Source organism: Mauremys mutica, chromosome 4, assembly GCF_020497125.1.
Source record: "Mauremys mutica isolate MM-2020 ecotype Southern chromosome 4, ASM2049712v1, whole genome shotgun sequence".
Taxonomy (NCBI): Eukaryota; Metazoa; Chordata; order Testudines; family Geoemydidae; genus Mauremys; species Mauremys mutica.
Genome location: NC_059075.1, coordinates 32,592,242 through 32,615,973, shown reverse-complemented (window position 1 = coordinate 32,615,973; position 23,732 = coordinate 32,592,242). Strand labels below are relative to the sequence as shown.

General features: G+C 43.7%; 1 long non-coding RNA gene across 1 annotated transcript; it reads left to right on the top strand.

Moving 5' to 3' along the window:
* The first annotated feature begins 1,197 nt into the window (after positions 1-1,197).
* On the top strand, positions 1,198-16,326 carry LOC123368838. Its single transcript, XR_006578910.1, has 3 exons — positions 1,198-1,735; positions 5,947-6,046; positions 15,648-16,326. It is a non-coding gene; the product is annotated as an uncharacterized LOC123368838 (long non-coding RNA).
* Positions 16,327-23,732: the final 7,406 nt, after the last annotated feature.

Sequence of the window (23,732 nt, the reverse complement as noted above, 5' to 3'; positions counted from 1 at the left end):
TTTAGAGTAGATTAAAATAGACAACTGAATAATTGCTAGACATGAGCCCATGTTGCAAAATTGGGGGATGAAAAGGGGTTGGTTCAGACCATTATAAATAAATAGGATCCAGATGTGTAATTTACATCCGGACCCAGTTTGGAGTTTGAACCCTATGAAATTCAGGGGTATCTGGATCTGGGGATTTGGTTGGGGTCTGTCTCTAGTAATTTCCAATCCAGCATATACTATATAATGATAACTTTATTTCTTTATGCATTTTAAATAAATAAAAATAATAATATGCCCTGGGATTGCAAACTCACTACATGTTTTTCTATCTATTTTAGGTACATATATGGCCCCCATTACCATAGTATCTGAGCATCTAATAATCATTAACGTATTTATCCTCACAACACGCTATTGAGGGAAATGATATTCTCCCCATTTTCCAGATGGGGAACCGAGGCAGAAAGGGATTAAGTCACTTCCCCTATGTCACACAGGAAGTTTGTGACAGCACTGGAAATTGAGCATAGGTATCCCAACTCTGAGACTATCTTCTAACCACTGAACCAGCCCTTTCCCTAAAACTGAATTAAATGATCACTGAATTCAGTAACAACTACTACTGATACTTGTTGCTAAAATAGCACTTTCTTCCAAAAGTTTCAAAGCTCTTCACAAAGGTGGGCGTGTATCTGTATTCCCTTTTGTAGATGGGGAATACAAAGCACAGAAAGTGTATGTGAAAGTAACTTACCCACCGTCACAGCACAAACAAGCTGCTGAGTCAGAATAAGAATCCAGGTTATACAGTGCTTTTTGATCCTTGGATGGAAGACTCTCTAGAAGTGTAAAGTATTATTAAAAATATTAATTATTCAAAATGTTGATAAACGTTGGGGAAGGATATATATCTCTCTACCAGTTCTCTCAGTCCTTCTGGTAAATATTTTGAGTCTATCAAGTAAATTTGTATAGAGTGGGAGCAAGCTGTCATTTACTCACTTTCAAATAACTGATGTGGCTGCTGGTTTTCATTCTTAAGTGACCATTGTGACACTCTGTGCCTCAAAGTAGTACCCTGGAACCCCCATATTCACCATGGTGATATGATTATGATACGTTTTATACAAAGTATACCATGTGAAGCATCATTTAAAAAGTCTTGATCTGTTGAACCTCAATATCCTGTTGGATTGTATGTACTATCTTGTATGTGAAGTTATGAGGTTACTGAAATATGTTGTGAGGTTGGAGCACCCATGACCTGCCTTTCAGTTACAACAAAGGAGTAACCATTGATAGCCAGATAGCGTTAATGGCTCATCAACACCCATCAAGAAAATAATCCACTATCCTAGAGACTTCTAGGTGGAGGAACATATGCCATGTGGGCCGACTAACCCATGTCAAAGCAAAGATCTTTCCAGCAAACTGGAAGAAAATACAAAAGAGAGACAGTAACTTCCTCACTTGGCCTCACTCTTCTCCCTCCCATCCCCCCAATCTCAAAACCTGGAAGCACATCTGGAAGAAAAAGACTTTGAACTGGGGAAGTGTGGTCCCAGGCTGGAAAAGAGTCCTACTCTGTATATTGAGGAACTGTGACCTGTTTGTACCATCGGAGGAATTTCACGTCCAGATGTGAAAACTTCATATCTTAGTAGTTCTCTATAATGGGCCAGCCTGGAATACAGAGGGCCAAATTCTGCTCTTATTTACATTGGTGTGGAGTGACTCAACTGAAGTTAGTGCAGTTAATACAGATTTTCAAGCTACAGAAATCTGGCCCAAAATATTGATTTGCTGTTGTTTCACTCTGCAGAAAGATCTCAGAACAAAATGTGACAATTGCTTATTGTAGCGAGGTTGCATGCCCTGTGGACTGGAGAGCCTGGGGTTAACCTGGATTACGGAATGAGCCTTCCCCCCCGCCCCCGGAGGGGAATCAGGCAATTTCCCTTCAAGGAGCAGGCTGGCTGCAGTAAAAGGGGGATGTTTAGGAGCTGTGGCACCATGACACCAGGGAGTTTGGAGAGTAAAGCCCAGTGAGTAGGAGGCTCCTGTGGGGACAGGGGGGAAACCCTGATTGTGTTTGGGACTGGATGTCAAAGCCCCAGCGAGGGAGAGCTGGGAGATCAGATTGGGGCAGAAGAGCCTTGGGGATGAGAGAAAATGCCAGAGCTAAGTTTGGATTTTTTTCTTTGTGTTATTGGAACGGACTTTTGTTTGGGACTCTCTGGGTTGTTCTAAACTGATTCTGTATAAAGCTAGCCCCAGGTGGTGGTATTGTTAACCAGAGAAAGCCTCTCAGTTCTTAAAGGTCCCCATAGAGAAGAAAATAGAGGTAGGGAACCTACAGAGACAATGCTGGTGAGGAGGGGGCACTCAGTAAGCAGCAGTCCTGTTACACTGATGCTAAACCAGACAAATTCAACTACAGTAAAAACCTGAAATAAGAGAAATTCTTTAGTGTTGACTTAAAACTAGAGTGCTAATCTGGCAGGTTAGGGAATGTCACCCTACAGGATTGTATGCAGTGTAGCTGTAGCGATGTTGGTCCCAGGATATTAGAGAGACAAGGTGGGTGAGGTAATATCTTTTACTTGATCAACTTCTGTTGGTGAGAGAAGCAAGCTTTCTGCTTTGTGTGGCTTGAAAGCTTGTCTCTCTGTGGTCCAATAAGAGATACTGCCTCACCCACCTTGTCGCCCTACAGGATTGTTATCTGGTTGTTGATCAAAGAATCCAGTTAACTCAAGTATGCCATACGAGGGAGCCCAGCCTGCCAGTTAGGGCATTAAGCTTGGACTTGGAAGACCTGGGTTCTCTGCTGCAAGCTTGCTCTGTGAGGTCGGGCAAATCATTGAGCCTTTCTGTCCCTCAGGTCCCAACCCCAAAATGGGGATAATAGCACTACCCTGCCTCACAGAGGGATTGCAAGGATAAATACATTAAAGACTGAGGTGCTCATATACTAATATAACATATGCTCTATAAGTATCATTGATAAAATATGTTGCACTCCATAAGCATGCAGCTTGAGCTGAGTCTGTTCAGATTTCTACAGCCATCCAACTCCCATTGGGTTCAAATTCTTAACACATGCACAGCTACTCAACCATCTAATTTGTATAGCTACCAGTAACTCAATATCTATCCATAAACATTTGACCCCTTATAGCGACAGGTGTCAGCTATAGTATGGATTTAAATCAAAAGTCTAAGTTCAAGAGTGTTTGGCTTTTATACAAGAAATTCAAAGTTGTACCTTCCACAGCTACTGAACCTCAGGGCCCCTTGTGTGCATTCTGTGTAGTATTTTTGTACTGTACATGGAGTTAATTTTAGTGCTTTAATTTACAGTGTATGTTCAATATATCTGGTTTTACAGTTGTTATGGGAACCATTACTCTGAATTGCCTGACTTTTGTTCCGTCAAAATCTCAGCATAGCACTAACATAGCTTTTTGCGTTTTCCATCTGAGAGGAAAGTTAGGCTGTGTGCTGGGATGTGGTTTGGGTGCTTGCCTCTCTTGGCTAGCCCAGACTTTGATTTGTGGCAGTGGGTTGGCTGGTTGTTACTTGGGGAGTAGAGATCAGGTAAGTTTCAGACACTGGCAGTGGGGTTAAATGCTGGTCACTCTGGGTGGCTTTGCAAAGCAGAGATTGCCGATTTAAATGAATAATACTGTTATCCTTTTTGACCCACGCAGTTTGCCAATTTGTGGGGTCTAGCAGGTTGCTTCTGTTAGGGGGAATAAGTTGATGATAAAGTCAGGTATTTCTTTGCTGCAATCCTGTTTATTTACAAAGAATGTACAAAATCCTGCTTCCCTCAACATATTAGGAATCAAATAGCTGGAGACAGTTTCTTTGCTCACAGTTCCAAGCCCCTTTCCTGTCAGCACTTAGCCCAAAAGCTCTTAGCTTTTTCCTCAAGGTCACACTTCTGTGGCTCTTTTTGGTTTTTCTGCTATTTCTCTCTCACACACAGCTCCACCAATCAATGTCCTGGTCTCTGTGTTTTCTATATTAATTCACAGGGAAACCCCTTGGGCAGGGGCGCCGGATCCCAAAAGTGGGGCGCCAGGGGTCCCCAGTCCGCCGAGGCCACACCTCTGGCCAAGCTGGAAGCCACAGTCTGGCCATGATAAAAGCCACGTGGGGAGCTGTGGGGAGCCATGGCAGACTCTCCACCTGCCCAAGGTGTGGGGGGTCCAAGCAGCCCTGGCCCATGTCCCCATCCCCCAGACCCTCACCCAGGGCAGGTCTGTGCTGCGGCTCCCCGCAGTTGCCCATGCAGCTCTTACCATGGCCAGGCTGTGGCTCTGAGGGGCTCCCTCCTCAGCCAGAGCTGGGTAGGGGAGAGCCGCAGGGGCAGCTGTGGGGAGCTGGCATGGAGTCGCGGACCCTCCTCCTGTCCTGAACCGGTGGGAAGCCTGGGGGCTAAGGACACGGTCTGGGGGCTGGGACATAGACCGGGGGCTGCTTTCAACACCCCCGCACCCCAGGCAGATGGAGGATCCACCATGGCTCTCACAACTGCCCGGGCTCCCTGGTGGGGCTCTACACTGGCCTGGTGGGGCCTTGCAGGGAAGAGGAGGGAATGGGGTGGGATCTGCCCTGGTGAAAAGTGGGAGGACCAGGCTCATCCACTTTCAAAAAGTGGGAGGCTCCCGTCCCACCAAGTTCCTTCAATGGCCTGGGCCATGTGGTTCAGCTTCTACTCAAGCCTTGTGATGTGCCTGTTTCTTTGTCTTAGTGGGGAGGATTGCTCCTATTATTTTAGCTGTCTGGTTCCATAAAGGAGCTCAGCTCAATTGCTTTTAAACTTATCCTGACTGAAGAGCCACTGTTACAACCACCAGCTTCAAGGAAGTTTAACCCAACCCATAACAAAACTTTGAACTTCTAGAGTGCCCTCTCTCCGTATAGTGATTAGTGCCACCATGTTAAATACATTCCTCTGTCTCCTGTGGTACATAGCAGGTCTTAGAGGGCTCATTCATTTTGTTTTCCTACTTAAGCAAATCTTTTTTCTCATAACTGTAACCAAAGATGGAAGCAGCAACACTGGGTAAACAACACCTCATGAGATACTTTGCTGGAAATATTTATACCCAGGTAGGTGCACAAAGGCGGGGGACAAGCAGGGGCATGCCGCCCAATAATCATCCAAGGCACAGAACTCCTTCAGCCTTGGGACCACGGTGGTGGGGAGAGCAAGCTCCTTCCAGCCCCAGGGCTGCAGGTAGGAGAGTGAGCTCCTGCCGGAGTAGGGGTGGGGCACAAAATGTGCCCCCCAACAGGGGTCAAAGTTAAATTTCTGCACATGCCTCTGTTTATACCTTATTCTTAAAATCTACATGAATTATTGATAGTAGAGCAGTGATTAGTATGTGGTCTCTGAAGTGGGGAGAGGGAGTGAAAGCCTTTTAGGAAGATCCAGGGCTATCCTCATGCGGCATTTTTGAAAATATCTGCCACTTGGTAGAATGAGGCTTATTTCAAAAGGCAGGGCCGGTTCCAGGCACCAGCTTATCAAGCAGGTGCTTGGGGCGGCAACTCGGGAGTGGGGCGGCACTTTCAGGGATTTGGCGGAGGGTCCTTCACTCCCGCTCAGAGCGAAGGACCTCCCGCTGAATTGTTGCAGATCGCGATTGCGGCATCTTCTTCTTTTTTTTTTTTTGGCTGCTTGGGGCAGCAAAACCCCTGGAGCCGGCCCTGGGTAAAAGCTTGTTCTTTAGAAGATTTTTTATGAGCTCCAGTGTTAAGTCATCTCTAGCAGGGATGATTCAACAGTATCCAGACTCCAGAGACAAGGAAATCATCTGAACCTCCCCTCCAATATAGTGGGAAAATTTGACACTGGTTAGTAGGCCTCTTCCAGCATATCTGCATCCACACATCTCTCAGTGCACTGGAAACATTCATTAATATTTGCTTGTATTTCAGTAATGCCAGGATCCCTCGGTGAGGATCAGGGTCCTACTTGGCAAGATGCAGTATGAACTTTGAGGTATATGTACACAGTGCCTGTCCTATAAAGCTTACAGTTAAGTCAAATCTCCTAACTTCTCCCACTTCACTGGGGTGTTAATTAAATTGCCTAAGGTCACACCATGAGTCAGCTGAGAACAGAGCTCAGATCTCCTAATTTCTAGCCCAAACTTAATTCTCTAGACTTACCTTCTAATCCCTAAAAGCATTTCTCTATACTTCCCAGTTTGACTATAACAAATAATTTGCACAACTTGCTACTGCCACTACAGATTAGTTGTTTAAACTGGGCAGAGTCCACTCACCCAACTACCTCCCTCCCCTTTCCTTTAACTCTAAATTTAGTATCACTGTCCCCCGGAGGCCAGTCTTACCAGGCTTAAGTAACTGGTGTTTCTGCAGCTGCTCATAGCTTAAGCAGTTATAAGCAAACCTTTTAATGTATTTATAAAAAGGTAAAACACATCTACATAACACTATAGGAGACATAGAGACAAGAGAGACTAGATATTCACAGATACAAAACTTTGTGCCAGTTTCTACCCAAGTAATATCAAGGAAGAATTAAGGGCTATTTCAGATAAACTTATTATAACCACATTGTTGGTGTGGTGCCCCTTTGTAGCCCTTCAGGGCACAATTTACTGGTATGTCTCTGTCTCTATAAAGTCCAGTGTAGTGATGCTTTGGCCCTCCAGCGAAACTACCCTTCAGTCCTACCCCCTTCTGGACATTAAGGTAACTAATCCAGAACAAAATCAATCAACTCAAAACAGGGTCATCCTATGAACCTTCAGTATTACTCCACCCTTCTACTGAGGCCTGGTCTTCCAAAAAGTTTGTGCTTCCACCAGTTTCCAACCCACATATTAGGAGGGCTGATCCAGCTGGTTAGCGAGCTCTATCTTAAGGCTGCAGCTAAGCTTCTCTCCCATCAAGAGAAACAGCATTCTGTCCTCCTTCCTGGTCACTCCCAACTGGGCTAGTTCTCCTTCTTTTAGCTCTCTGCTCCCTGCCTCACACTGACTCTAGGTGTAGTGGGTTGGGGCCACCTGGGTTCACATTATTTCCTTAATCTTCTAATTCCCAGAGTGGGACCTCTCTGTCCCCTGAGATTTACACTGAATAGTGCTTTACTTTGGGAACAGTCCCATTGAAATCAACAGGATTGCTTCCACATTAAGGTACAAGTCTATGTGAGTAAGGGTGTCAGAAGTGGACCCTAAATGTGTCATAGAGTGACACTGGTCCTTTAAGAGGAAGCAGGGCCAGTACACCTGTGCCTTATCAGCACACCAATGTGGCCAATTAATTGGCCTTACAAGAGGGCCTCTAGGCCCCAGGAGAAAAGGTACCTGAGGAGTTAGGACTGCCTGAGCAGAGACGAGATGAGACCGTATGTGGTTTCTGGGTGAAGGCAAGAGAGCAGCAAGATATGTTTGCTGGCTGGTGTCCTCAAGGCATAGACTTAGGGCTGGAGAGGGCTGAAGGCAGGGGAGTGATGAGGGAACATGCCTCCTGACATCTCCAGGGCCAGACAGCTGGTTTAAGAGGAATCATGAGAGGTCCAAAGCAAGTGATGGATGCTCCCTAGGCAAGGGTGCTCCCTACTGAGAGGCTGTGGGGGTTCCTGAGAGAAAGAGCAGGGTTGCACTCCAGCTGGAGGGGTTGGGGTGGCTGTCCAGGATTAGTGGGACAGAAGAGGACTGACAGAGGTTGTGTGTGGCCAAAGGCATCACTGTGTGTGATATGAGGGGCATTGAGGGATGAGATGTTGGGTGATCTTAATATCCATTTATCACGCCCAGTGCAAATACTCATTATGTTGGGACTATTGCTATGGACTGTTTTCCATGAGTTTTTAATAACAAACCAGCCCCAAGGAGGGGTATTATTGAGAGAGTAGCATTTGCATGAAGTTATTAGGTTATCTGACATCAATGAGATCTCCTGAGTGGATGCCACTCGCCTGTTCCCAGCAATGCTCTGAGTAATACAGAAGAAACAACATACAGTATCTCCTGGGAAGCTAAATCAGCAACCCATTTACTAAAAAAGATAAAGGAAGACAACTTTCCTCAGGAAGCAGAGAGTGCAGGGGACTCAGAGGGATGAAGCAATTAAACAGACTCTCTTGCCTTTGTTTCTTCAAGCCAGGAATGAACCAGATGCATATGAAATAGTTTTCAGGAACTCCCATTACTTAATGTACTTTGTTATTGTATGATGCAATAACAATGTTGCAACCAGTTATTTACTTTAAAGAGAACAAGCACTGGCTCATCCCCTTGTTCCTCACAGAAGCAATGGATAGACTTGGATCCCTGTTTATTGTTCCATTGTACATTAACATTTCTTCTCACTGTGTTGCTGCAATGTGTCTTCCTGCTCTGCTTCTAGTCACATAAAGCCCCTACCACAGATACAACTAGAGGTGGGCTTTGGCCACAGGGTTCAGATCCAGATGTTGATCCAAAAATAGAACTTCCTCAAAGTTCAGCAGTATGCAGTTTCAGAAGCAGATTCATCCCTGATGTAACTTCATTGACTCTACTAGAATTACAAGGATGATTTTACCCCATTGATTTTAATGTGTTTGCACGTGGTGAGTTTGGCCCAAATTCTACCCATGTTGTGGTTTGAGATGCTTGAGTTGGTGTTAGCCTGTCTGGCTAGTGGCAGCACAATGTGCTGTCACCCAATAGCTGCATTCCCGAGATCCCCTCATTTCAGACTAATGGGCTTTGGATAGTTTGCTTTCCTTTGACTGGCTGAACAAGTGGGATTGGCTGTTTAAGAAAAAACTGCACGCTGCCCTCCATGCTTAAGTGTGTTCCTCTAAGGGTGTCTGGAAATGAAACGAGAGGAAATGCTGGAAATGCAGTCTGAAAGAACTCAAATGTGAAGTTGCGGAACTATTAACTAAGGTTTGTAACCTGTCCTTTAAATCGGCTTCGGTACCCAATGACTGTAAGTTAGCTAATGTAACGCCAATATTTAAAAAGGGCTCTAGAGGTGATCCCGGCAATTACAGACCGGTAAGTCTAACGTCGGTACTGGGCAAATTAGTCGAAACAATAGTTAAGAATAAAATTGTCAGACACATAGAAAAACATAAACTGTTGAGCAGTAGTCAACATGGTTTCTGTAAAGGGAAATCGTGTCTTACTAATCTATTAGAGTTCTTTGAAGGGGTCAAAAAACATGTGGAAATCCATCAACCTCATGAAGAAACTTGCACAAATACAGACGGATATCATCTTCCTTTCCAAATGTAAACGGATGGACATCATACCTAATGGACTAAAAGTAAAAAATCCACTGCTATCTACATACTACACAGACCACAGTGAGAGATTATGACATAGTCTATCAAAGAAACTGAGGAACCACCTGATCAGCATCCTATACAGCAAACAGGAAAACATCAAAAAAGAGCTCTCCAACCTGGAGACTCTCATCAATAACCAAACTTCCATACAAACGGACTTGACTAAAATAAGACAGGAGATCTACATTACTCACTTCACCTCTCTACAAAGGAAAAAGGACTGTAAGCTGTCTAAACTCCTACCTGCCACATGGGGCCACAACCGTGATACCCCTAACCCACCCAGCAATATCGTCAATCTATCCAACCACACACTCAACCCAGAAGAACAGTCTGTCCTATCTCGGGGACTCTCTTTCTGCCCTGCCACCCCCACCAACATGATACAGTTCTGCGGCGATCTGGAAGCCTACTTTCGCCGTCTCCGACTCAAAGAATACTTCCAGGACAACTCTGAACAGCATACTGATACACAGTTACCCTCCCACCAACAGCACAAGAAGAAGAACTCCACATGGACTCCTCCTGAGGGTCGAAATGACAGTCTGGACCTATACATTGAATGCTTCCGCCGACGTGCACAGGCAGAAATTGTGGAAAAACAACATTGCTTGCCTCACAACCTAAGTCGTGCAGAAAGCAATGCCATCCACAGCCTCAGAAACCATCCTGACATTATAATCAAAGAGGCTGATAAAGGAGGTGCTGTTGTCATCATGAACAGGTCTGACTACCAAAAGGAGGCCGCCAGACAACTCTCCAATACCAAATTTTACAGGCTATTTCCCTCAGATCTCACTGAGGAATACACTAAGAAACTGCACCATCTACTCAGGACACTCCCTACACTAACACCGGAACAAATCAACATACCCTTAGAGCCCCGACCAGGGTTATTCTATCTACTACCCAAGATCCACAAACCCGGAAATCCTGGACGCCCCATCATCTCGGGCATTGGAACTCTCACTGAAGGACTGTCTGGATATGTAGACTCTCTACTCAGACCCTATATTACCAGCACTCCCAGCTATCTCCGTGACACCACTGATTTCCTGAGGAAACTACAATGCATTGGTGACCTTCCAGAAAACACCATCCTAGCCACCATGGATGTAGAGGCTCTCTACACAAACATCCCACACACTGATGGAATACAGTCTGTCAGGAACAGTATCCCTGATGATGCCACAGCACAACTGGTTGCTGAGCTCTGTGCCTTTATCCTCACACACAATTATTTCAAATTTAATGACAATATATATCTCCAGATCAGTGGCACCGCTATGGGCACCCGCATTGCCCCACAATATGCCAATATTTTTATGGCCGACCTGGAACAACGCTTCCTCAGCTCCCGTCCACTCATGGCCCTTCTCTACCTACGCTACATTGATGACATCTTCATCATCTGGACCCATGGGAAGGAGACTCTGGAAAAATTCCACCACGATTTCAACAGCTTCCACCCCACCATCAACCTCAGCCTGGACCAATCTACATGGGAGGTCCACTTCCCTAGACACCACGGTGCAAATAAGTGAGGGTCACATTAACACCACCCTATACCGAAAACCTACCGACTGCTATGCCTACCTTCATGCCTCCAGCTTCCATCCCGGACACACCACAAGATCCATTGTCTACAGCCAAGCACTGAGGTACAACCGTATCTGCTCTAACCCCGCAGACAGAGACCAACACCTAGAAAATCTCCACCAAGCATTCTCAAGACTATAGTACCCACACGAGGAAATAAGGAAACAGATCAACAGAGCCAGACGTGTACCCAGAAGCCTCCTACTGCAAGACAAACCCAAGAAAGAAACCAACAGGACTCCACTGGCCATCACATACAGTCCCCAGCTCAAACCCCTCCAACGCATCATCAGGGATCTACAACCCATCCTGGACAATGATCCCACACTTTCACAGGCCTTGGGTGGCAGGACAGTCCTCGCCCACAGACAACCTGCCAACCTGAAGCATATTCTCACCAGCAACTGCACACCGCACCATAGTAACTCTAGCTCAGGAACCAATCCATGCAACAAACCTCGATGCCAACTCTGCCCACATATCTACACCAGCAACACCATCACAGGACCTAACCAGATCAGCCACACCATCACCCGTTCATTCACCTGCACATCCACCAATGTAATATATGCCATCATATGCCAGCAATGCCCCTCTGCTATGTACATCGGCCAAACTGGACAGTCTCTAAGGAAAAGGATAAATGGACACAAATCAGACATTAGGAATGGCAATATACAAAAACCTGTAGGAGAACACTTCAACCTCCCTGGCCACACTATAGCAGATCTTAAGGTGGCCATCCTGCAGCAAAAAAACTTTAGGACCAGACTTCAAAGAGAAACTGCTGAGCTTCAGTTCATTTGCAAATTTGACACCATCAGCTCAGGATTAAACAAAGACTGTGAATGGCTTGCCAATTACAGAACCAGTTTCTCTTCCCTTGGATTTCACACCTCAACTGCTAGAACAGGGCCTCATCCTCCCTGATTGATCTAACCTCGTTATCTCTAGCTTGCGTCTTGCTTGCTTATATATACCTGCCCCTGGAAATTTCCACTACTTGCATCCGAAGAAGTGGGTATTCACCCACAAAAGCTCATGCTGCAAAACGTCTGTTAGTCTATAAGGTGCCACAGTATTCTTTGCTGCTTTAACAAACATGTGGACAAGGGGGATCCGGTGGACATAGTGTACTTAGATTTCCAGAAAGCCTTTGACAAGGTCCCTCACCAAAGGCTCTTACGTAAATTAAGCTGTCATGGGATAAAAGGGAAGATCCTTTCATGGATTGAGAACTGGTTAAAGGACAGGGAACAAAGGGTAGGAATTAATGGTAAATTCTCAGAATGGAGAGGGGTAACTAGTGGTGTTCCCCAAGGGTCAGTTCTAGGACCAATCCTATTCAATTTATTCATAAATGATCTGGAGAAAGGGGTGAACAGTGAGGTGGAAAAGTTTGCAGATGATACTAAACTACTCAAGGTAGTTAAGACCAAAGCAGATTGTGAAGAACTTCAAAAAGATCTCTCAAAACTAAGTGATTGTGCAACAAAATGGCAAATGAAATTTAATGTGGATAAATGTAAAGTAATGCACACTGGAAAAAATAGCCCCAACTATACATACAACATGATGGGGGCTAATTTAGCTACAACGAGTCAGGAAAAAGATCTTGGAGTCATCGTGGATAGTTCTCTGAAGATGTCCATGCAGTGTGCAGAGGCGGTCAAAAAAGCAAACAGGATGTTAGGAATCATTAAAAAGGGGATAGAGAATAAGACTGAGAATATATTATTGCCCTTATATAAATCCATGGTACGCCCACATCTCGAATACTGTGTACAGATGTGGTCTCCTCACTTCAAAAAAGATATTCTAGCACTAGAAAAGGTTCAGAAAAGGGCAACTAAAATGATTAGGGGTTTAGAGAGGGTCCCATACGAGGAAAGATTAAAGAGGCTAGGACTCTTCAGCTTGGAAAAGAGAAGACTAAGGGGGGATATGATAGAGGTATATAAAATCATGAGTGATGTGGAGAAAGTGGATAAGGAAAAGTTATTTACTTATTCCCATAATACAAGAACTAGGGGTCACCAAATGAAATTAATAGGCAGCAGGTATAAAACAAATACAAGGAAGTTCTTCTTCACGCAGCGCACAGTCAACTTGTGGAACTCCTTACCTGAGGAGGTTGTGAAGGCTAGGACTATAACAATGTTTAAAAGGGGACTGGATAAATTCATGGTGGCTAAGTCCATAAATGGCTGTTAGCTAGGATGGGTAAGAATGGTGTCCCTAGCCTCTGTTCGTCAGAGGATGGAGATGGATGGCAGGAGAGAGATCACTTGATCATTGCCTGTTAGGTTCACTCCCTCTGGGGCACCTGGCATTGGCCACTGTCGGTAGACAGATACTGGGCTAGATGGACCTTTGGTCTGACCTGGTACGGCCGTTCTTATGTTCTTATGTTCTCATGGAGTGAAACGGGGTATCTTTGAGAACTCTGCACATGCAAAGAGGCAAGGAGCGAGAACCTTTTAATGGGAGCTTTTGGTATTTAAAAAAAGAAAAAATACATATTTTTGACTTTCAAAATTTAGCTGCCACACTTGGTGCTAGCACCTTTATCACAAAGCTGTCTGCATGATATTTGGAATGTGGGATGGCTGCATATTTGCAGCTCAATGGATGGAAAATCTTTCTACAGTTGTAGTGATATGGCAGATGAGAAGAGCTGCAATGGAACCATTTTGACTAGTATCAGTTATGTCACTCATCTACTAGTAATAATAAACTATGGGCCCAGTTCAGCAACATTCAGCTCTAGCTTTCATCTCTACAAAAGTATCAAAAATAATCTTCCATGGCCCTGTAAGGAAACTAGGTATTTTCTTATGAATTATGCTCTAAAAATGTGACAGTGTATGTGATTGCCATGCTGTGGTTATGAAAGATGAACTTGCTGTACCACATTATCAGGACATGTTCAGTTTTCTGCTTTCACCATCTGCTTGCTTTCATATGCTTTCCATTACTGAGACAGTATATTACAGTTCTAACAGAATTAGCAAGAATAATTGAGCTCCCAAAACAAACACTGTAGTAAATACAATAGGCAACATTCTACTCTCCCCGAAAGCCAGGCAATTCAACTGAAGTTTGTTCTATTATATCCATATAGGCCAAATTCTCTTCTCAGTTATACAGATGCAGCTCCCATTGACTTCAGTGAGGCTGTCTGGGTGTAAGCGGGAAGAAAACTTGGCCCTACTATCCCTATTTTATGTGTAACATTTAATCTAACAGCATAAGGCTTTGATAATGTTTTCATCACAGCTGTATGACCTAATGGTTAATGTTTCACTGTCAATCTGCTCTGTGTAGTCAGTATAGTATATTTAGGGCCAAATCTCCCACTGCTTTTCTGGTTGGAAGTGATACCTACAACTGGGGTCAAATTGCCAATAACATTTAAAATAGCAACATGTGGTTAACCAGCCAGCACACTAGATGTCTCAGCTGAACAAGTTTGGTAGGTGCTATCATAGTCCCACAGTCAGTGATACCCCAGAGAAGTGGAGAAAAGGGAGTGAGCTAAATTCAGGCATCTACTTGTTTACTTGACTTGGAAAAGGAAAACAAAGTTTCAAATATAAGGGACTTTCATCCTTTATGAAGCAATAGGCAGAGAAAGGGAATGGGAGTCTCTTCCAAGCTAAATATTACCTGAGACTTTATTTTTTTAGGAGAGAAAAGTTACTGCGGCTATTTCATCATTGGGTTATATAGGCTGAAGGCCTCCCATGGAGCATAGTCCACTAGGAGTGAGGGTACAACCATGCAAGCTACCTGCAGTCCCATTCTGCTGGGGAGCCAGCCACAGCTGGATTTTAAAGCTGCCGCTACTGGTGGAACTCCTGGGAAGGGTGGCACCAGTTCTGCCACCTGCCCTTTCATAGGGTAAATCCTCCCTCTAGCACAGCTGTGTTCCTCCATGCTGGAAAAGAACCTGGCCCAGAATAGTTCTAGAGAATTATAGTGACACAGGATCCTACCAGATCCTAAATGGCCTCAGGACCTGCTAAACCTACAAAATGCCACAGTGCTCCAGACTTCTCCATAGGGCAAGGAAAACTTCTCATTTTGTAGCAGAATAAGAGTTTCAGAAGACCTGCCAGCCACACTACATCACATCAAATCCTCATGCATGCAGACATATGTGTTTTAAGGCTGTTTCTGAAAGATGGGGCAGGGATTTGATATTGAATAAAGAGAAGGAACAATGAAGGTTTCAGCCTATCAACAAAATATTTATACAGGCAAATGGTCGATGGAATACTCAGCTTACAAAATTCTGCACATAATGACATTGTGCAGTAGGTTAGACCAGGCTGATCCTTACTGATGACCAAAGGAGATTAAAAGTGGAGGTGATTCAGAAATGGAAAGTTTGCCAGTTGTTTGACAGAGTTCGGTTTGGAAATGGATTCTGGTTTGTTTTTCTTTTCTTTGTGTTTCGTTACATGTCAAAAAGTGCCTCTGGGGTGACTGCTGTGGTAAATATAGACCCACAAATCAAAAATAAAAAATAATTGGTTTAATAGTGTAACAGTAAAACAGGGTTTTATTATACCATAATATACCCTTAAATCAGCAACAGTCTAACTAACCTGAAGAAGGAGGATGGGATGGATGTGGAGCTGCTCTGTAATTTATTAATGCTGCATAGTGACCTGGTTATTGGGATGTTTGCTGTATGAATGTTTGTTTAATTTAATTGCAGGTTGCAAGAAAATGAAGCAGAAAGTGAAACTATGGGGTCAAGATAAGACCCCTTCCCCAGCAAACACATCTAAGGGTTGTCAAGAGACAATGCCAAAACTATTAACTTTCAACATTCTACCTCCTGGCTCCAGCCACGTTACAGAACTGGCTTTGACAAGCAGAACCAAAGCCTGAGAATTGACGAGAACAAAGCAACACTGGCTTATTTAAAAAGAGAATCTCTCAGGAGATAGGCATGGCTGTTCAGGCAGTTTTTCAGGGGAACAGATGGATGCAGGCAACCACTGGGAATGTCTGAAGAAGCTAGACCTGCCTAGGTCACCATGACAGGATGGTAGGGCTTTAGCAAGATACATGTATGTAGACTGTTTTAAAATCCTCTTTACTCTGATGCTTTGTTCCTCATGTTTAAAATAATCCACACTTTGGTTCTAAGCAGGCTGTCTGGTCATATATCTGCCACTGGACACCACACTCCCAAAGGGAAGAACCCCAGTTGGAGCTGCTGGGTGACTATAATGCATATACAGGGTTCTATAGCCCAGGGCCTGGTCTGAGAGTGGGAGAATTGCAAAATTCCACCCCTGGAGATGTAAAAGCATGAGGTTTGACACCTCAGAGGTGCACTCATAGAGACCGGAGAGGGGACAGAAGTACAACTAATCCTGTAACATGGTGGTGTGATTAAGGCATTAGAGTGGGACTCAGAAGACCTGGGTTCAGTTTCTGGCTCTGCTCCAGACTTCCTGGGTAACCTTGGGCAAGTTCCTTAAGGTAGTTTTCAAAAAGCACCCAAGTTCAAAAGTGACTTAGGACCTAGATGCTTTTTAAAAATTGATTCTGTATCTCAGCTTCCCATCTATAAAATGGAGACAATAATAATACCCTCTCTCACAAAAGTGCTGTGAAGATAAATTCATTTGTGTTTGAAAGGGAACAGTAAATATCTAGGCAGAATTTATTGACCTTCAGCTCATGCTGGAAGACTCGGGCTTTCAGTGATGGGGGGGGGGCTGATGGTTGTGTGGGTGAGGAGTTTTGTTTGGTGGGAGTTGCCAGTAGACTTGCTGTTTTGCAGTTTCTTTTTATGATAGGTACCTTTTGGGGGCTGTTTTATTAAGACTTACATTAGAATAAATAAATGGATTGGCTTTTTGGATGCACAGGGGATGCAGACTTTGGTGTAAATCAATAGTGATAAAACAATGCATTACAAATCCTCATGTTCTATAACAGGGGTAGTCAATTATTTTTTTGTCAAGGTACACATTTCTTGATCAAGATATAGTCAAGGTCCAGACTCCAGAGAAACATTTTTCACCCCGCAAGTACCCCTGTTCAGTGAACACATACAATGCTGTGAAATATACCCAGGGCCTATTGCTTATATTTTTAGTGCATTAAATGAAAAATAAAATCAAACCACTGTATAACCTAAAAATAACCTCCAAGAAAGATGTAATACATTACATCTGAGACTTTGAGAAAGTACTTAGATAAAATGGATGCAAATATTAGCATTAAAACACTTTTGGACAACTGTCTTAAGTTTTGAATGTGTTTTGTCAAATAAAATTATTGTAGGCATATCTGTATATAGATAAATAAACATATTCAAAGCTTTTCAGCCTTTTGTGGTTTATTTAACATAAGTATCAGAGTTTGAAAGAGAATAACACTTCGTACAAACGAGCTCTTTATCTTTTACAATTCAAATCTTTCCAATAACAAATACATGCAGCTTCAGCGCTGCCTGGAGGTGTGTCAGCCCCCACCTTGAAACATGCTGGGACTCGGGGCTTCAGCTGCACCAGGACTTCTCTTAAAAAAGTCTGTCATCCCCAGGACTTCCTTTATAAGCACCTGTCTTGCTCTCTGTTATTCTCTCTTTACAGCAGCCTCCTGCCTTCCCTGCCGTCTCTCCCTCAATTAGCTCCTTCAGGGTTCTTATAAGGTCCAGATGTCTAATGATCCTTACCTAGTGCCATCCCCTCTAGCCAGCAATCACTCAGTCACCCCACAGGTACAGAGAATAACTAGAAGTGTAGTTCTTTCCCTTCTTTATCGGGTGATGGGAAAAACCCCATGACACACTCCCATCTAAAGTAACAGTCACTGGGGAATGCCCAAGTGGTCGCTGCATGGGATAGGGGGAATCCATACGTAGTAATGCTGGAGCTGCTCGTTTCAGTGGGTTCAAACTCCAAAACCATTTTACAGAAGTAACATTGGGCAAAATAGCTCGATGGGAACTACAGAGCCATTAGCCATGTAAAAGCTCTCTGAAGGCGTCAGTTACCTAGTATAAGATGCAGAATATTTACTGTAAATAATACTATATGTTACAGTAATAGAAACGCCTTGTGACATGTCAAAGCCTATGGGCTCTCATATGAAAAAAGGATAATATGAAAGGCTAAATTGTTCTTTGAGCCAGGGTGCGTGGGGAGTTTTGAGAACAAGAAGTGGCCACGTCATCAGAAAGCCATCAAGGTTCAGAGATAGGTAGTGGCAGATATCCAATAAGAGAGAGAAAAATCCACTCAAATGTCAAGAGGTTCAAGTTGTCATTTAGGGGTTTTGTTAATTGATTGTATTGTTTTATGGGGGTTATTTTTAGATGTTGTTATGTGGGGAAAGGGAAGATAATAATAGCCATTGGAATGAGTGGATTCTGACCCCTGTCATGTGAAAGAGGTGAGAGCCAGAAAAGTGTTTGAACTACACTGATTTATATATACTTCCCTGCTGATCAGATGTGATATGTAAATGAAAATAAATTGAAACAGGTTAACAGTATCAGTGCCATCTCTACACAACCTGCTTAATCTTATAAACTATGAATTAGGTCTTAATTTTATGGGTTGGGCATAATGGCCACCTTTCATTTAGGTTAATTATAAGAAAGCGTTAAATTCCTGTACAGAATCTTGTAGCTGAAACAAGAATAGTGTCCAGCCCAAAACAAAAGTGCATACAAGGCACATGTGGGGTGGAGGGGTTTCACTGGAGATTGTTTTTTGTTTGGTTTGTGTGTCTGTGAAATAGAGGTAGAAATACCAGAGAAGCTCAGGCCTGGTCTACACTACGCGTTTATACCAAATTTAGCAGCATTAAACCGATTTTACGCTGCACCCGTCCACACAATGAAGCCCTTTATATCGATATAAAGGGCTCTTAAAACCGATATCTGTACTCCTCCCCGACGAGGGGAGTAGCACTCAAATCGGTATTGCCATGTCGGATTAGGGTTAGTGTGGCCGCAAGTCGACAGTATTGGCCTCCGGGAGCTATCCCACAGTGCACCATTGTGACCACTCTGGAAAGCCATCTGAACTCGGATGCACTGGCCAAGTAGACAGGAAAAGCCTCGCGAACTTTTGAATTTAATTTCTGTTTGGCCAGCGTGGAACGCTCACCAGCACAGGTGACCACGCAGAGCTCATCAGCACAGGTAACAATGCAGTCTCCTGAGAATCGAAAAAGAGCTCCAGCATGGACTGCACGGGAGGTACTGGATCTGATCGCTGTATGGGGAGAAGATTCTATGCTAACAGAACTCCATTCCAAAAGACGAAATGAAAAAACATTTGAAAAAATTTCCAAAGCCATGATGCAGAGAGGCCACACCAGGGACTCAGTACAGTGTGAAAGTTAAGGAGTTCAGATAAGCCTACCAGAAAACCAAAGAAGCAAATGGAAAGTCCGGGGCAGGGCCAAAAACATGCCGCTTCTATGCTGAGCTGCATGCAATTCTAGGGAGGTCCGCCACCACTACCCCACCCCTGTCCGTGGATTCCGAGGTGGGGGTGGTAATCACAGCCATGGCTAAGGATTCTGCGGACGGGGAAGATGAGGAGGAAGAGGAGGACGAGCTTGTAGAGAGCACACAGCACTCCATTCTCCCCAACAGCCAGGAGCTTTTTCTCACCCTGACAGAATTACCTTCCCAGCCCTCCCAAGCAACTATCCCAGACAATGAAGCCATGGAAGCGACCTCTGGTGAGGTCAGAATTCCAAGGGCAGAGGAGACTGCGGGAACTATGAGATAGCTATGGGATAGCTACCCACAGTGCAACGCTCCGGAAATCGACACCAGCCTCGGGACATGGACACACACCGCCGAATTAATGTGCTTAGTGTGGCCGCATGCACGCGACTTTATACAATCTGTTTTAAAAAACCGGTTTCTGTAAAATCGGTATAATCCCGTAGTATAGACGTACCCTGAGAGAGAAGGCAGCAAGGAAGCATGAGACTGAGTCACAGAATAAGCTCTGGAAATGTTGAACTGAAAAAAACTAAGAGAGAGAGAGAGAGAGAGAGAGAGAAAGAAAGAAAGAGAGGGTTTTTGGGCTAAGTGCTGACTGGAAAAGGACATGGAACAGTAAACAAAGGCAATACCTCTTGTTGCTTGACTCTTGCTGTGTTCAGGGAAACAGGACTTTATACATTCTTTGTAAATAAACAAGATTGCATCCTATCATCAGTTTGTCCTCCTAAAGGAAACAACCCATAACAGTCTGAATTTGGCTAACTGCTTGGATCAAAAACGGATAACATTAACATTTCAGATGAAAGACATCGTCATACTCAGAGTGTGTGCATCAGGGAGTCTATACCCGACAGAGATTTTAATATCCAAGGAAGTATGGGGAGGGAAAGAAAAAGAGGGTGAACTCTTTAATGTGCCATAGGAAGGGATGGTATGTGGAAAAACGTGCTAAGAACACTGTTTTCCTTACTTAAGGAGTCAGAACAGTATTTGCAGAGGTCAGACATTCCCAATAAAGTCACTAAAATACCTGTTCCTCAAGCAAGCCAAACAGGTTTGCTAAAAGAGGATTAACTATATCTCTTGTATGGTCAGTTTCTGAGAAAATGGTCAACATTGTCTGAAGCTTGCAGTAAAGTCCAGTCAAAGAGCAGAATGAAAGGGTGTGCTCCTGAAACTATGTACTGCTTAGTATGGCAGGCACAGGTGTTTCCCCACATGCGCAATGGCCATAAGGACTGTCATGTGATAAAATCATAGACAGGGTCATTGTCTCCTAACACTGAACAAAGCACTGTATTAACATAAGGAAGCAAACATTCTCCTTAGAGCTGTTCTGTCTCATTCTCACTGTAGAGCCTGTGCTCAGGATCTTTCCTAGACCCTTCTTGCCTGGTTGGGGGTTTCTGATTTAAAGAAACAGTACATATATCCTCCCACTGACAATCTCATCCCTCTGTTTTAATTACCCAAGAGCTTTTTAACTTCCTGGAAGTTAGACTGAAGTGATTATTATAATTTATTTTACTTCTTACATGCACTTTGAAAGTGCACAGTGCTGTACAATCTGAGCAACACACCAGCAATAATATTGATAGTTAAGGAATAATGCTACATCCTAGGTTTGTATGAACTGATAAAACTCCACTGAAGTCAGTGTAGCTATGTCAGTTTACACCAGCTGAGGATCTGGCTCATAATGTTTAAAATAGAAAAGAAAATAAACTAACACACACAAACATAGGTGGGGCTCTGTATTTTATAGTAAGAATTGATATAATCAATACTTCTGGTTAGTGTGCGACTTTCATCCAATGCCAGGTGCTCCAGAGGGAAGGAAGTCGAAGGATACTTGTAATATAAGTTGCTTTCACGGGCCTACTTTCTGAGATGCTGAACACAGAAGAACAGCAAACAAGAACAGAATATTGTTATACTTCGATGATAGTTTAGACTCATGGTTAATGTGTTTCAGCACTAGAGATCATAGACAGATAAATACTTGGGGTTTTTTGTTTTTGTTTTTGGCTTGACTTCCTTTCTAGTTAACATTTAACCAAGATCTTTTTTTTAAATGTAACATTTTGATTTTCCCTCTCCAGTGCTCTGGAAATCCTCATAGAAATTTGAGAGAAAACCAATTATTTTATTTCATAATTCACAAACATCGTTGTTCTGTGAATGTGTTGAGTGGTGCCCAGGGGCGGCTCTAGGAATTTGGCTGCCCCAAGCAGGGTGGCACGCCGCAGGGGGCGCGCTGCCAGTCGCTGGTCCCGCGGCTCCAGGGGACCTCTTGCAGACGTGCCTGCGGAGGGTGAGCTGGTCCCGCGGCTCCGCTGGACCTCCCGCAGGCATGACTGCGGAAGGTCCGCCGGAGCCGCCTGCCGCCCTGCCAGCAAAATGCCGCCCCAAGCACGCGCTTGGCGCACTGGGGTCTGGAGCCAGCCCTGGTGGTGCCAAAAGTAACATACATGCAAATGTACAGACTGACATAGCAGGTCAGACCCTTTGTCCATATACTTGCTTCAGAGGAAATGCAACAAACTCAACAGTGGACAATTATGGAAAAACCTGTCCATCCCCGCCCAGCAACTGCCTTATGCTCTAAAGCATGAAGATTTATAACTCATTCTTTTTTGGAATCCTCCTATGCACTTGGCCCCAATGATACATTGTAGCTGTGAGTGGCACTGGTTAATTATTCATTGTGTAAAATATTTCCTTTGGGTTTCAAAATGTGTTGCCTCTCAACCTCATTGAATATCCTCTTGTTCTTGTATTATGAGATAGGGTAAATGAAAGTGCCTGATTTACCTTCTGTACATCATTTGCTATTTTATGTGCAATACCTTTTTGATGTCCCCTATTATTCATCCCCCTGAAAATTACACAGTCTCAATCTTTTCAACCTATACTCCCAAGGAAATATCTCCACTCCACTAATCACTTTCACCGCCTGACTCTGGATTTCTCCTTTGTCTCTTGTATCTCTTCAGAAACAAGTTGTTCAGAACTGAACACAGTATTCTGGGTGAGACTGAACCATTGATTAATATATCTTAAAATGTGGTCAGTATTATTGTCTATCCTGTCTCCAATGCATCCTAACAATTTGTTTGCTTTTTTTGACTACCATGACATGCTGAGCAGTGGTTCACATTGAAGAGTGAATTATTCTTTCCAATGTTCATTAACTTGCATCAATTTCATCTGTCATCAGGTTGTCTATGATTGTTGTAATTACATGACTGCAATTTACATAAGAACGGCCATACTGGGTCAGATTAAAGGCCCATCCAGCCCAGTATCCTGTCTTCCAACAGTGGCCAATGCCAGGTGCCCCAAAGGGAATGAACAAAACAGGTAATTATCAAGTGATCCATCCCCAGTCGCCCATAGCAACTTGTTACTCACATATGTTTGTATGGTGCATCAGCTTCATCCAGTGATGTCAATGCAACTCTGGGAGTAGTGTTTACTTGTTAAGACTGTAGCCATATCACTTTTGATTGTGATCTTGTTAGCTCTCACAAGATAAGTAAGGCTGGACTATGGAAGCATGTGGTGCCTGATGCTGTAAACTTTTACTCCTACAAATAATCCTCCTAGCTCAATGACTTTAGCGAGACTGGGTGAGTGAATCAGGGCCACTCATGGAAGTAAAGGTTTGCAGGATTCAGCCCTTAGACTGGAAACTTACAAGAACCCTAATGTTATCCAAAGTACTATTTGTCATTGAGTAAGAGGCCCTTTCCCCTTAGGCCTGAACCTGAGCCAGGCACAAACATGTTACTAGAGGACATTGAGCTGTTGGGGGTCCTGTCTTTTCTGTGAGACACACAACTTAGCTCCTGTCCACTTGTGATCATCACAGATCCCAAGGCAATTTTCACAGTGGTAGGGGAGCTTGGCCCAGTATTTACGTTCTTCTTACCAAACTTTTCACTGTAGTTTCATTTGAATGTATTACACATCTTCATCTCTTCTCCTAAACTGCTGTCTAGTATTGCTGTACGATGTTTCAAAAGTGTCCATGGTTCACCCAAAGTATGGCTGCATTTCAGTAGTCAGTGGAGCAATTCACCTGCATGTCTAATATTCAAAAGCATGTTTGGATGCTTCAGGATGAAAGGCTTTATATATAAATGTAAAGTATTAGTTTTTGTCTCAGGCCCAGCTAGGGGGTGCCCACAATAATTGCGTTTTTTGCAGGGTCTACAAATCCACTGTACACAGACATTTAATTTCTCATTTATGAATAGAAGTTTTTGCAGGACTCCTAACCCTTCCTTAGCTAGATTATAACAG